The sequence below is a fragment of the Tachypleus tridentatus genome, chromosome 10, assembly GCF_004210375.1.
Source record: "Tachypleus tridentatus isolate NWPU-2018 chromosome 10, ASM421037v1, whole genome shotgun sequence".
Lineage (NCBI taxonomy): Eukaryota > Metazoa > Arthropoda > Merostomata > Xiphosura > Limulidae > Tachypleus > Tachypleus tridentatus.
Genome location: NC_134834.1, coordinates 37,286,098 through 37,301,192, shown reverse-complemented (window position 1 = coordinate 37,301,192; position 15,095 = coordinate 37,286,098). Strand labels below are relative to the sequence as shown.

Genomic DNA, 15,095 nt, shown 5'->3' with positions numbered 1-15,095 from the left:
TTAAGGTATAATAATTATTTTTCGATTGAGCAGAGAATAGCGATCATAGCTAGATGTTCCAAAAATAATCACCAGGGTGTACTACTTCCAGAATAGCTGAATAAAACGATGTACGACGACTCCACTGATCTATAGATATAGTTAAACTGTAGTTTCAAAAGAATAAACGTATAAACTCCCGCACGAATTATTACTATTAGTCGTATGTATATTTTATTATATGTTTTGTGATAAAAAAGAACGATTCGACACACTATACTGACATTAACAATAGTTTAAGGATGTATATATTGTATTACTTCTGCTAGGTATACAGATATAATAAAGATTGTAAAGGAATTATTAAATGTCCACACAGCATGTGCATGTATATAAAAATTATTATTTCTACATTATTTAAATGAAATAATGGTATAAAATAATAGAGGTATTACTTCTCCTAATTAGTGATAAGATATGTCAATATATAGTTAGTAGCTGCTGATTTTTATATTATATAAAGTAATATAAGCTAAGATTTCATTCATTCAGTCACCATTAGATTCCATCAAGGAACATAGGGCCGCAGTCGCTTGCGGATTCTTCAACAGGTGTTTAAGTTAGTAGGTTGTTAGCCCGCTGCACCGAGCCGTCCCTAATTTAGTAGTGTAAGACTAGAGGGAAGGCAGTTAGTCATCACCATCCACCGCCAACTCTTGGGCTACTCTTTTACCAACGAATAGTGGGATTGACTGTAACATTATAACGCCCCTACGGCTGGGAGGGCGAGCATGTTTGGCGCGACGCGGCGCGCGAACCCGCAACCCTCAGATTACGAGTCGCACGCCTTACGCGCTTGGCCATGCCGGGCCTAAGTTAAGATAGTTTAAAAGAAAAGAACATGGTTAATATTAACATTATCTTCTGATATAATTGTGAAAAGTAAAACGGAATCGTTAACTTGTTTTTCTCGAGAGAACGTTCATGTGTTTTCGTGTTTATTTTTTTCAAGGCAGTTGGTTCACAATATTTCTTATTGAGAGTTTTTTGATAAAGATACACGTCATTCACTGTTTCAGTTTGATATAATTTGTGTCTAATAGATTGTAAAATGCTCTCCTGTCTCATTGTATGTTTATATATACATCCTAGGTCTGTATCATTATGATTCAATTTCCAGTTCTGTTTTTAATTGAGGATGAACCAGTTGGTTTTTGGTTGTTATATTTAAAAAAGCTGGTTGAGGTGGAAATATTAGTCCGAAACGTTCTGTTAAGTGACTATTTCTTTTTTACAAAAGCTCTGTTTCAACATCTTCTGTAAAACTTTATTTTAAACTTTTGAGAATTAACGAACATAATGTTTGTCAAGACTCGAATAGGTTCAGTGACTAATAAGTTGATTTCATATATAAATCTGAAGAGAATAGAAGATAACTTTAGCTTAATAAAGAAATCTTAGGTCAGTAAAATCGTGAACAATATATCGCTTCTAAAGTACACTACTTTTACCACTAACTTCCCGAGATCTATCGTATAGAAGTCAATGGCTTATTTATTTATTACAGTAACCGACAAACGTTAAAAATTCTAAAATTGTTTTTTGACAGTAATTTATCATTAGAACATTAGATTTAGTGTTAATCGGTTCACTTCTTGCAGAAAAATTTTCATTTAAAGACGAGTTTTTTCCCCATTTCTCTCAATATTTTGGTGAAAGTTTTTTGTTTTGTTTTTTACAAAGAAGTTATGTATATGAAAGCCATTTATAGTGCTACGCTAGTCAATATGCACTAGACAAATGTTATGTTTACCCTAGTGTCAGCTGGAAGAGCAAAGCTGAAAAATGTTTTGTTTGCTTGAAGCTAAAACATTGTGGATGCAATCACGATGGGGTTCCTTGAAGTTAAAGAAATCAGAAAGAGGGATCGTTCGAAACATTTAGAATACAACCAAACGATTGAATGAAAACTGCTGAGAAGAAGAAATAGTAAGAATAGATATTTTGATCTTCTAATTGCAACCATCTTCATTGTCTCAGATAGTTCAGGCATTAACACAAAAGGTGTGATTGATGAGACTTCAACCGATAGAAATCTTAAGAAATATTTGTCGTTTTCACTACGTGTGTTAGCGTCATAGATGCAAAGGACATATTAAAGAACGTTTTTAACAGCACAAGTCAAGGGCAAGATTCAATGTTTCTGAACAAAAGTAAGTAATCTTGCTTTAAGAAGATATTTAAAAAACTCTATGACAGAATTTAGGGAATTTTAATGCGTATTTTGAAGTAAGAGATCAAACTTTAAACTCATGTAAAGAAACTGGTATATCGGGTATTCTTTTGTTAAAGTTGGCATCACAATATGGTAATTTCTGTACGATCGACTTAAGATTTTACGGTTAAAATAAAAAGATAAAAAACTATTTTCCTCTACGTTTTCTAAGCCTTCGGCAGAATTGACTCAGTCGTGTTAAGAATTTAAAATATATTTTTCTTAGTCATATATAAATGTTAAATTGTTACGACATTTGTTTGGAATGAAAGGTTTTAATAGACTAACTGTGCTATGTCGCCGCAGGGATCAAACATAGAATTTTAGAGATATAACCTTTCTAGCTTATCATAGAGTCATTGGTGGGTATTTAAACAGTACAGAAGTGTGACAAGATCCATTATATCTGTTCAGTTTAACTTTTGCCGTTAGTATATGTCCAGTTTTAAGAAAAAGTAAAGATTTTTTTTTAGTTTTGTCGTAACCTACACATTCATTCCACTCTTTGTGTTTTACTAAAAGGAAAACTTCTATAATAGCTAGACAGAATAAAATACAATTTTTGTTATAATGCTTGCATCAATTTATTCTTAAATTTACCCTGCGACTTCTATTCTGTTTTACATTAGCTTACTTACCATACTTGGGGTCGGTGGAATTGTGTGTGGTTATTGTATATGTAGTAACTATTGAAGTATTTCATTTGGCTTAAGAAAAACTCGGGATTTTAAGGAACTAAAATCTTTTTGGATGTATTTAAACATTTCTTGTATACAAAGGAGAACGATATTTTTTGCAACCCAGTTTTGTTTTATTATCTTTAATATTTTCCTATATATTAATCGATTAAGATATCCATTTACTTTAAATATTTACTGTTTTCTTCTCGAAGTCGAGATTTTTGATAAATAAATATTATAATGACTCCACTTAGAAAAGTTTTTTTTATACAACAGAAGTTTAATGAATTTTTGGATGAATTGAGAGAAAATGTTTTCATGTTTATAGAAGTAGTAGCACTAAATCCTGAGGTTTCAATGGAGATAATTAAAACATTCGAAAACAAAAAATTTGAATTTTTTTTCGAACGTTATTTCAATATGTCAATTTAAACAGTATATTATGAGTTAACAGTCTTTTCTTGAAGATTCGCAAGATCATCATACACACATTGTGTCCATGTTTTTAATTGGGTGCAAGTGTATAACAAGTCCTTTATAATCGTCCAATAAGAAAATACTATATTGATTTGGAAGATACAATCAGTTTGTGGTGAGAACAGCCATTTTGTAATTACAATGAACTGAAAACAATGCTTAGTATTTACAGCGAAATGGAATTAAAGATAGAGCATAAGTTGAAAAAACTGTTGAAACGTGTTAAACGATTAATGAGAGCGTTAGGAACATGAACTGACATAGCTGGTATAGCCTTGATGAGTGGTTTGCCAGAACAGTTGTGGTTCACGCCCTAGCCAGCATTAAGAAGAGTAAAAAAAATCAAGTTAGAACTTCATTTTTGAGCCAGGAAATTTCTTCCCTCATTAGAGACATTTTTAAGCGTTCCATTATTCTTAATTTGATTTAAAGATTTAACTTCCTTTGTGGACATGCCAGGCGCGGACTTTAGGTTTATTAAGCTTAACCAATAAGAGATCTGATAAAAAAAAGACATTTTTGTTACTTTGTAATATGGGCGTTTGTATGCGTAAACATGTCTCAAACCCAAAAAGAACAAAAACACATTATAGAAAATAAGTAAATGAGTTACTGAAATAAAGTATAGGACTATTCTATATAATCAAAATCTATTGTAGGTGTAGTGTTCTTCTTGCAGTTTTATAATCAACTTTTAGGCTAACACAATACGTATTTTTATGAACATCTGCTACCATAACTTTTCCAGATTATAAATACCAATATATAAATATATAGGTCCCTGATAACTTAATCCGTTTGACAAGCCTGCTATTGTATTACTACTGTCAGTGCGTTAAGTTCAATCAATTGAGCGAAAATATAAAATTATGAAATACAGTGTTATATAAATGTATATAATCAATGTTTAATATTGTATTAATATTATAATACAGTGTTTTCTTCATCCTTTAAACAGATCTGTTTTTAAAATATATATTAACTGCTATAGAGTTGCTTTTCTAATTAATAGCTATGGAAATTTCTCCAAGATGGCTGCGGTACTTTTGTTTACTTGTTGGTGTTTAAGCCCAAAACTATATAATAAACTACCAACGCTTTACTCACCACGGACATTGAAACCTAGATTTTGCTGCATAATCCCTAAAGTTTAACGTTGAGCTGGGAGAGAGAGGGGGGAGTTGCACTGCTATCCTTAACAGCAACGTTACTTGTCATCATAAATTAATACATATAGAATGTTAAGAGTAGTGCCAAGAAGTACAAAAAAGAATTTTTTCATAAATATTTTAAAAACGTTTTATGATTACTCAGTTACAGACTTTAAAGGTTGAAACTTTAGAATATGAGTTTGTTCCTCATGACTGCCACAAGCTATTGTATAACTATGCGCTAAAACAAATAACAACCTTAAAATAAATAAAAACCAGAGGGACGCATCTAAAAAGCTAATGAAAACTTTAAAATATGTTCATTTCCAACTTTATCATAGTATTTTAAAACGCGATTCCATTTCAACGAGGCCTGGCATGGCCAAGCGCGTAAGGCGTGCGACTCGTAATCCGAGGGTCGCGGGTTCGCGCTCGCGTCGCGCTAAACATGCTCGCCCTCCCAGCCGTGGGGGCGTATAATGTGACGGTCAATCCCACTATTCGTTGGTAAAAGAGTAGCCCTAGAGTTGGCGGTGGGTGGTGATGATTAGCTGCCTTTCCTCTAGTCTTACACTGCTAAATTAGGGACGGCTAGCACAGATAGCCCTCGAGTAGCTTTGTGCGAAATTCCAAAACAAACAAACCATTTCAACGAATAAACATGTTGACACTGCGACTAAATAAGTCTCGAATTTTCAATTCAATAAAGACTGAAAATAATATTATCTGTTTGCTCGATATTAGATCTGTTTATTCTAAGAAAGAAGCTCTTAAAAGTGCATTATTTATGGGTGATATAATATTCAGTAAACCTGACGTTACGAGTTTTAAGTTTTATAAGTATCTTTCATTCTGAATTGATCTATGGAAATGATTGATGAACATTTAAAAAAGAAGAAGAAAAAAAGATTACGATTCCTGACAACTATGGAAATCTAATCTAATTCCCTGCGAGTTTGAAAAACGATTGTTCATTCCTTTCTATCCCAAAATGAATCGTTTGTTTCTTTTTGTCAAATCTCTCTAATATTCGTATTTCGTAACTTCAGGAAGTTTTGTGCTGCCATTTGTGTGACGAATTGTAAAACCTTGTAAGCTTTGGGAATACTGAACAATAATAAAACTTGGTAGCTCAGAATGTCCCTGTCAAGCATATAATTTAAAGAGTTAGTTCAAAGATCATTTGGAGCTACAAAATAATATTTTGTGTGTAAAAACACTGGCAGAGGTAAAATAAAACTATGTTTATAAAGGACAATAGAAAACTCAAGCTGACAAGAGAATGTCTTAACAGGAAATGGACGATTTTTAATCTTGTTTTTGTAAGGCAAAAACTAAACAACTGACACAACGTGCACCTCTCTATGTTCAATTAAGCAATATTTTTTACTCTTTTTTTCAGTCTAAACTAAACAGCTGAGAACAATTTCTCTTACTGTCAATTCAAACCTAACAGTTGATAACGTTTTATCTAACTGTCGACTTAAATCAAACAGTTTAAAACGTTTTATCTGTCAATTTAAATCAATTAGCTGAGAACAGTTACACTAACTGATAGTAAAACCAAATACCTGGAAACGTTTTATTTGTTGGTTTAAACAGTTGAGAACGTTTTCTTTATCTGTCCCTTTAAACCAAAAATGAGAACACTTTTCTTTTTTGTTAACTTAAGCCAAATTATTTATCTATTCTGTATGTCAGCTTAAACCAAACAGTTGAGACAACACGTTCCTTCTTGCTGCCAGTTAAATCAAACGGCTCAGAGAACACGTTTCATTTCTCTATCAATTTAAACCAAATAACTAAAAGAACACGATCCTTCTTTCTGTTAGTTAAACCAAACAGCTACGAGAACACATTCTCTTTGTTTTTTAGTGTAAAACGAAAAGCTGAATGACATTTATTTTATTCTTTAAACACCACTTAAAAACTGATTACAATGTTTTTTCTCTAAGTATGTTCCAAACAGCTATGACAATATATTTTCTTTTCTTTCAGAATAAAGCAAATAGTACAGCTAACGTGATTTGCTTCCAGTCGTCTTTTAAACTAAACTTTCGAGTAGATATGGTCCATCATGCCGGTTTAAATAAAATATCTAAAAGAAAATAATTTAGCTTTCTGTCGTGGCCCAATGATTAGTGCGCTTAAGTGTGAAATCTCGGATCCATGGTTCTTGTTCCTCATTTTGGAGTCATGAATACGCTATAACAGCGACAGTCAAATCCCAGTATTCGATTAGAGTAGCCCAACAGTTGGCGAGGAGGGTGCTGTTAAATAGGCGCACTTCATTTAGTGTATAAGTAAAAAAGATTAGAGACGGATGGTGAACACTTTTTTACATATTCTAAACAACTATGACCACGTGTTTTCATTTTTTTGTCATTATAAACAAATAGCTCAATCAACTTAGAGTGCATTCACAATGTCGATTTTCACAGTCATGCATCTTTTTGAATTTTTGTTTCTAGGTTTCTCAAATGCATTATAAAGTATCTTGAAGTTATGAATAATAAATAATAAATCTGAACTGTTAAGATGTTAGTGCAATCTGATAACAACTGAAATAATAAATGTAGTGTTTAATAGGCTTCAAACTTTTTATAATTACTGCGCCCCGAAACTCTCTCCTGTAGTTCCTACACTAATGGATACACATAAAACACACGAAATGATAGAGATACATAGTTTTTAATTCTGTAGGGTAAGAATAGAAAATACTTAGAAATACAATTAAGCTGAATTTGCAGTAAAAGGATATTAATGAGCCTAGTCATTTAAAAAAATCTTGATTAGGTTGGAAAGAAAAACGCGGAGAATAAATGTGAAGAAGAGATTCTATCAAATATATTGGTGGTAATAAAAACAACAACAATATTAACTGCAAATTATAAAGTTCACAGCGTTAAGAAAGAGAAAACAATGATGTGCAGTAAATTCATTTGAGAAGAATTGGTTAGGTGTGGCCTAGTGGGCCTAACATGTCAACCTGCAAATTAAAGTATCTGGGATTCACGCCATGATGCTGATCAACCTGCTGCTGCTACGCTCATTCAACTTCTGTGCGGTATAAGAGTGACAGTGAATTCTATTACTCGTTTCAAAGCCTTTAATGTAGTAGCCGCGGGTGCTGTTGACTGACTGTCTTCGTTTTGGCGAGTATTTTAAAATAATGTATCTCTACACCTAAACCATGAGAGATTTTGATTTGACCATTTAGTCTATTTTCACTTCAGGTGGAATATGCCAAAGCTTTAATTGAGAAGAGAATTCTCTAGACCACATTAGAACACGCTGTAACTCTTAAAAAGAACTTCAGTTAGATAAAATATAAACTATTTTGTTTAAATATATGTTTTTTATTTTATTTTAGTCACCCACTAACCTTTACAGATTTTGCTAGTCTTCCTGTTGTCTTTCTATTTGAAACTCACACTAACTTTTGAATAACTCTTTCATTTCCATTAGGAAACATATTTTATTGCTATTAGGCGTTGATTTATGACACTTCAAGCATTTTGTTGTTCTTAGTTTCTTACATATATCACTATAACAAACCAAATTATTAAAACTATTGTTGAGAAATTATCATTATCTTGTCCCAAAATCTCAGTTTGTTTCGGATTTTAAGCAAATTAAATTGCTTATAACGAAGTATGTGATTTAAAGAGACATCAAACCCACCATTGCACTTTGAGATTGCTGTTTTTGGTTTGGACTATTACGAAAGGACCAAAATTAATTGTGGAATCCTATAAAAGCACTGAAACACTTATAACTAGCAAGACTTGTTTAACACCCGAAGAAACGAGAGTTAATCTGAATAAAGGAATTAAGGGTTCCTAGAACATTTAGTTAAGGAATATATGATGTATTTTAAATGAAAGGGTACAGTATAGACCATTTAAAGTTACGTTAGGTTTATATTGTAAAAGGATTAAGAATATATGATGTATTTTAAATGAAATGGTACAGTATAGACCATTTAAAGTTACGTTAGGTTTATATTGTAAAAGGATTAAGAACATATGATGTGTTTTAAATGAAATGGTACAGTATAGACCATTTAAAGTTACGTTAGGTTTATATTGTAAAAGGATTAAGAATATATGATGTGTTTTAAATGAAAGGGTACAGTATAGACCATTTAAAGTTACGTTAGGTTTATATTGTAAAAGGATTAAGAATATATGATGTGTTTTAAATGAAATGGTACAGTATAGACCATTTAAAGTTACGTTAGGTTTATATTGTAAAAGGATTAAGAATATATGATGTATTTTAAATGAAATGGTACAGTATAGACCATTTAAAGTTACGTTAGGTTTATATTGTAAAAGGATTAAGAATATATGATGTGTTTTAAATGAAATGGTACAGTATAGACCATTTAAAGTTACGTTAGGTTTATATTGTAAAAGGATTAAGAATATATGATGTGTTTTAAATGAAAGGGTACAGTATAGACCATTTAAAGTTACGTTAGGTTTATATTGTAAAAGGATTAATAATATATGATGCGTTTGAAATGAAATGGTACAGTATAGACCATTTAAAGTTACGTTAGGTTTATATTGTAAAAACAACTTGGTGTATATGAGAATTGCGTGGTTTTATTTGTCTACATTTAATAACAAAGTTACAAAGGTACACAACAGAGTATCTGCGTTTTGCGCACCACATGTATTGAAATTCGATGTTTAGTATATAAACTTTAAAGTTTAACACTGAGCCACTGGGGGCTGAGTACGGAACTGAAAATGTCCCTTCATTTTCAAAATTCATTAAGAAAAATTAGAATTTGTTTCGTATTACTATTTCATGCAAAAAATAAATAAAATAAAACGTTGTGATGTTATTTCGTTGACAGATAACAACCTCTTCTAGTAGTTGTCACCGTTTTGAAAGTTTCCACAATCGTTTTTTCATCAGTCAATGTGAATCACAACCAGTGTAGAACATGTTTCGGTTTACAATTTGCTTTGATCATTTCACTGTAAACCAAATGCGAAATAACTGTCTCTAAATGCGACTGCGGGCTTGATGGATCGTGTAAAATATAGTATCAGTTTTTAATAAATTTGATTTGTTCACAAACTGAGACAAACTGAGATTTTGGTATTTGACCATTTTTAGTTGCTCCAAACTAGTTTTTATATCTTTCTTAGGATGTTGTCCTTGTTATGATATTCATTGTAAGATACAGAATGAGCATCATTAACTTATTAGTATCTATGTAGTTAACTAACTAACTTCTAAAGATCTGTCGCTTATTTTAATAATTATTTCATTTAATAAACTCATTTAGTTATGAAAATGTTTCTCATCCCTGCTGGTGATTATTTAGTCCATAAATTTTCAGTCTTCCTCGTTCCAGTGGGTTCTTTGTTTATTTAAGATGCGGGTTATTTTTTTTCTAAAAACCTGTCTTTTGTGTTGACAGTTGTTTTATTTAATACTCGGAGACTAACTTTATGAAGGATTTTTATTCGTGGAAGATATTTTTCAAAATTTATTTTCATTTCAATTTCTTTCTTGAAATTTCTCTAAAAGGTATTCAAAAATTATCTGTTCCAGCCGTCCCTAATTTAGCACGATAAATTAAAGAAAAGGCATCTGGTCAACACCATTTATTGCCAACTCTTGGATTATTCTTTTACTGACGAATAGTGGGACTGACAGTTACATTATAACATCTCCACGTACTAACTTCTGTAAAATATGTGGTTACTGTTTCTTATTTCTTTATGCAAGCTGTGGATTAATTTTGATGAACATATTTCGTTGTTACAGGTAATTTTATTTAAGACACTCCTAACACTTGCAACGACCTTTCGATTCTGCTGATCATATCTGTATTTAAGATACTTTTTAATATTTGTTTAGATGTCTTTGTTATACTAATACTGCTGTGACTAGTTTGGCGGATTCCATTGAATTATGTGATAGCAATAAATCCAAGCCTAGTCCTCATAACAATAACAAATTAATTTATTTATTAGATAAAAGTCCGATAGAGCCATATTTAGTTGTGGGCCTGACTACCAGTGCAACATTTCAACAGAAATTACAAAACTAATGGTACGTTCTCTTAACTTAACTAAAACCGATACACAAACACGATACTCACCCGAGTTAATTGAATAGCAGAACAGATATTGTAACTCTTACTACTAACCTTGAATAACTTTTTTTGAGATGAACGGAATAACTAAATGAATAGGACCGAATTCACTCAACCAATCAATAATTACCAATATTAATATCGTGCCCTTATTGCTACACGTTCAGGAAGCTTCTCGATTTTTAATTCTATAAGAAAATACACACAAACTTACTTCCGGTGATGCCACGTATTCACAATAACAGGACACAGTAATTTTTCATTTTAAAAAAAACTGCTGCTTTCCATGAAGCATTTAGTGTACAATCACTCCTATAGAAGCAATCCGGTCACACAGAAATCTATAGGCACTTACCTTCTTATGGTATAGCATGTGGTCCTGTACCGACAGTTGAACGGATATTTCAGCTGGGGTACGACTTACCTCTTTTTTAATGTTCTTCTTATACTAAGGTGATTTACAGTTCTTTGTTCGCCAATGCAGTTAATTGCAAGGGTATTTTAATCTTGGAATTTTTTATTCCCCGATTTGAACACATCTTTATAGTGTGAGTGTATAAATATCTTGCATTGGAAAGAGTCGTTACGTGCCTTTATAAAAAGCTATTCATTTACAGTGGTATCACACTACCCAACAACACCAAACAATATCAAACTCTAACAGTTTTGATACATGACTTACCAGTGATTTCATCGTCTGTCATTGTCACATGACTTTTTGTAATGTTTTAGTTGAATGCACATATTAACTTTTGTAAATGTGTTTTGTTCTTACTATGATGTTTCATTGATAATCACAGTTTTATTTGTACAACGTTCTTCATTCCAGATAAATATAGTTTCCTTCCAACAATGTTTCAATACACATATGACTTATGCTTTAAAAATTAAAATAGTTATAACTGGCATCTTTGTTAACAGTCACGTTTTAATCCCATGTTGTGTCAGTTATGATGATAATCAATGTTAAAGTACTGTAAGGAGAGTAGGGCTTCTACGTGTGTAAATAAATAATCAAGGTGTGACAGATTCTGTTATAAACTTGACATGGAAGTCGGCTACCAAAAACACTTGATAACAAAGATTTAAACGTCCAAACAATGTCGAAAGGACTGGCGTGGTTAAACTATAAAACTACTTCGAGCTCTGAATTCCTATCAGTGCTTGCCCATCACGACAACTGAAACCCAATTTTCAGTTTTATAAGACCACAAACTTACCAGTGAGCCACTGTTGGAGAAATTGTATAAATGTTAGACTAAACTATATCGATGTATTGAAACATAAACAAAATTGTTCGTTAATTTCATTTTAAGAAATAAAATTTATTAAGTAGTTTTATTGAGTAAAAGTTCAGAGAACCATTTTAATGTATCATAACTCGTCTGTTTATCTCTATAGAACACTGTGCATATTTATACAGAGAGAGCGAAAGTTATAGATTGGTTTGACGTTAAGAATGTTTCTAGTTTTCGCATTAAAACCCAAAGGAAGAATTCGAACGCTATTCATTGGTAAAAGAGTAGCCCAAGAGTCGGCGGTGGGTGGTGATGAATAGTTGTCTTTTCTCTAGTCTTACGCTGCTAAATTTGGGACGGCTAGCGCAGATAGCTCTCGTGTAGCTTTGCGCTAAATTTAAACCAAACCATTTTGGATAATTAAAACCACAGCAAATCTTTAAGTGGTTCAGTGGTAAGTCTGACAACTTAGGATGGTAAAAATCGGGTTTCGTTTACCGTGGTAAACACAAAGCAAATAAATAATCTCTTTGGATATTTAAACCGTAATAAATTTGAAACGGTATTACTTTTAATGTTATTTTGGATACTTAAATTATCGCGAATATGAAACGGTATTATTTTTTACTTCGTCACTTTAGAGAGTTAAGCCACAAGAAACCCGAAACGGTTTTATTTTTAGGTTCACTTTCATTTTAGCTATTTAAACTATCAAAAATGTGAGGTTTTTTTTTTCTTATTTTTATCCACACATGAAGGGTTCCGATTTTTTTAGATATTGTAAGCTATAAGTATTAATTAAGGTTTACGTTTGTTTTTTCCTTGATCAGTTTAAACAGAAACAGATAAGTTATTTAACTACCTTTATCTTTACAGTTACTTGTAATTCAGTCACCAATACAAGGTTCATTCAAGCGTCATCTCACATCAGTGGTATTATATATATATGCTTAACTAATATAACAGAAAGTCCTAGAACAAAAGTAAGGATCAGAGATCACACGTTCCATTGCACAGTCTTTTTAAGTGAGCTGTAGATTACAAAAATAAGTTTTGAGGGTTAATATTTGTATAAGACTTAAAAATATAGATACATTAGTTGGCAGCACAGTTGGTAACAATATTTAACAGTTATATGCACAGAGTTAACACCTTGTTTGTCTTACCTAAATTGTCATACATTTGGATGCAATGATACGATAAATTCATTTTCCGTTATCGTTCACCTAAGCTGCCATCCGCTAGGTGACAGCACCTTTATGTCACTTCAAAATACTAACTGTGCAGAAAACTGCAAAATGTAGCGAAAAAGTTTGATAGGAAAGAGAGTTTCGTTTGCTATGTGTAGCGAGGTGATAAACGGGTTGTCACACAAATTGATCAAAGTAATGGTCTGCCTTGCTGAGGATTTATAGAAATATCTAAGTGTTAGTATATCTGGTGTTTTGCTCAGAAATGTATGCAAATAAATATTTTTTTATCTCACGATGTATTTTTTGTTAAAGATTAACATTAATCCCATAGGGTCAGTAATACTAAATCCCATGCTATTTAATTTATCTAAATTTTTCGGTGGTGTTGCAAGGTATATCATAATAGTCAACTATGACGAGGTGTACAGCTGTAGTACTTTTTTAAGCTCGTACTCAGGTAAGGCTGCAGTAAATCTGTTAGTATGAGAAACTTAGCTTCAGCCAATATCTTAAGCTAGTTTTAAGGAAGATATAAATGAAGCAAAAAAGTAATGCTTTTAATAAAAATACACTGCCTGTTTTAAAATTTTATAACTTTAGTTCTTCTATATATTGTATCAAACAAAAGTTCTTTCTAGTGAAGTTTGGAAAGAAAAGTACCGATATCAAGACAGACGGTAGTGTATGGTACAGTCAAAACCACTTACAGGATACATTGTATATTATTAACAAAAGTAATAGTTTACCGATTTTCCACTTTCTCTATCTAAAACTGTGGTAGTCCAAACTATAATATATTTTCTGTGGATGTATCCTACTATACCCTGACTTTACATACCAAATTTCAAGGCAATCCATTAAGAAATATACGAGATATAAAATCTCCCTCCAATTTTAATCGATTTTTCCCATGTTTTTGTTTTCGCAACGAAAGTGTGAAAATGTTACTCGACAGAAAAATGTGCTTAATTTATATGGATTTCAAAACAGGTACACAGATAAATATTTACAACCTACAATTAAAACGCAAACTCAAACTAACGTGGTAGGGGTTTAGTTTAGAGAGAGAAATCAGAAGAGTTCTCTCTCCAACTGGGGTGTTCAGGAACGTTGTGGTTCCTCTTCGTCCCCTTACGTGAGAAATTGTTAAATTGTTCATGGGGTTTTTTCTTTTACTTCTTTTTACTGTTTTTAAGGTGGAGTGGGGTATTTCTGAGTGAGAGGAAAGACGGGAGAACTGGACGAGAGCAGCATAAGTGAAGTGAGCCAAACCTTGGCCCGAGAATGGAGTACACTGGCGGCTGGCGAATTGCTTTAAAATTTATTATTTACTATGGCTGGATAATCTATGACTGGGTAATCGGCCCTTTTCAGAGCGTGGCTGGGACCTACAGATCCGATGCCAGAGATTTTGCTGTGGGGGGAAACGGGAGTACCCCGAGAAAACCCACTTTCACGGCCTGGACGCCGAAAAATCTACCCAGACCGTGCCCTGAAGTAGCTGAGAAGAAAGAAAAAAATTAGTAAAAATAAAAATAATGAAAAAAAAAGACAACAACTGATAAACTGTGACGGTGGTATACACGGGAACTGTTAGTTGCGGTCTTGTAGATCGGGTGGTATCTCCGTCATGAACTTGTTTTCACACTTGAAGCCCATTGATGCAAGTGAAAAACGTGGTCTCGGTGGTGGAACAACTGGCTGTTCTTCGGTGAGTTGTTCTTCGCTGGTCTGTGATGCTTTGTTTCTTCTTGTGATTTTGGTTTGTGTTTTCTGCGTGGAGGTAGTTTGTTTTTCAGTTTGAACTGTCGCGTCGATGGATATCTTGGTAGTGGTTTGAGTCTGGCTGGTTGTTGAATTCTGTGGAACTTGGATTGAAGTCTGGCATGATCTGTCATCTTTCTTTCTTAGGTTGCTGACACTTGACGTGTTGCTAGCAGAGGAAGTTGACGTCTTCTGGGTCGAGTTATCTGTATCT

At 32.7% G+C, this 15,095-nt stretch overlaps 1 long non-coding RNA gene across 1 annotated transcript in view; it reads left to right on the top strand.

Moving 5' to 3' along the window:
* Positions 1-15,095, top strand: part of LOC143228046 (uncharacterized) — a 120,868-nt gene that overhangs the window by 89,426 nt on the left and 16,347 nt on the right. The window lies entirely within an intron of this gene.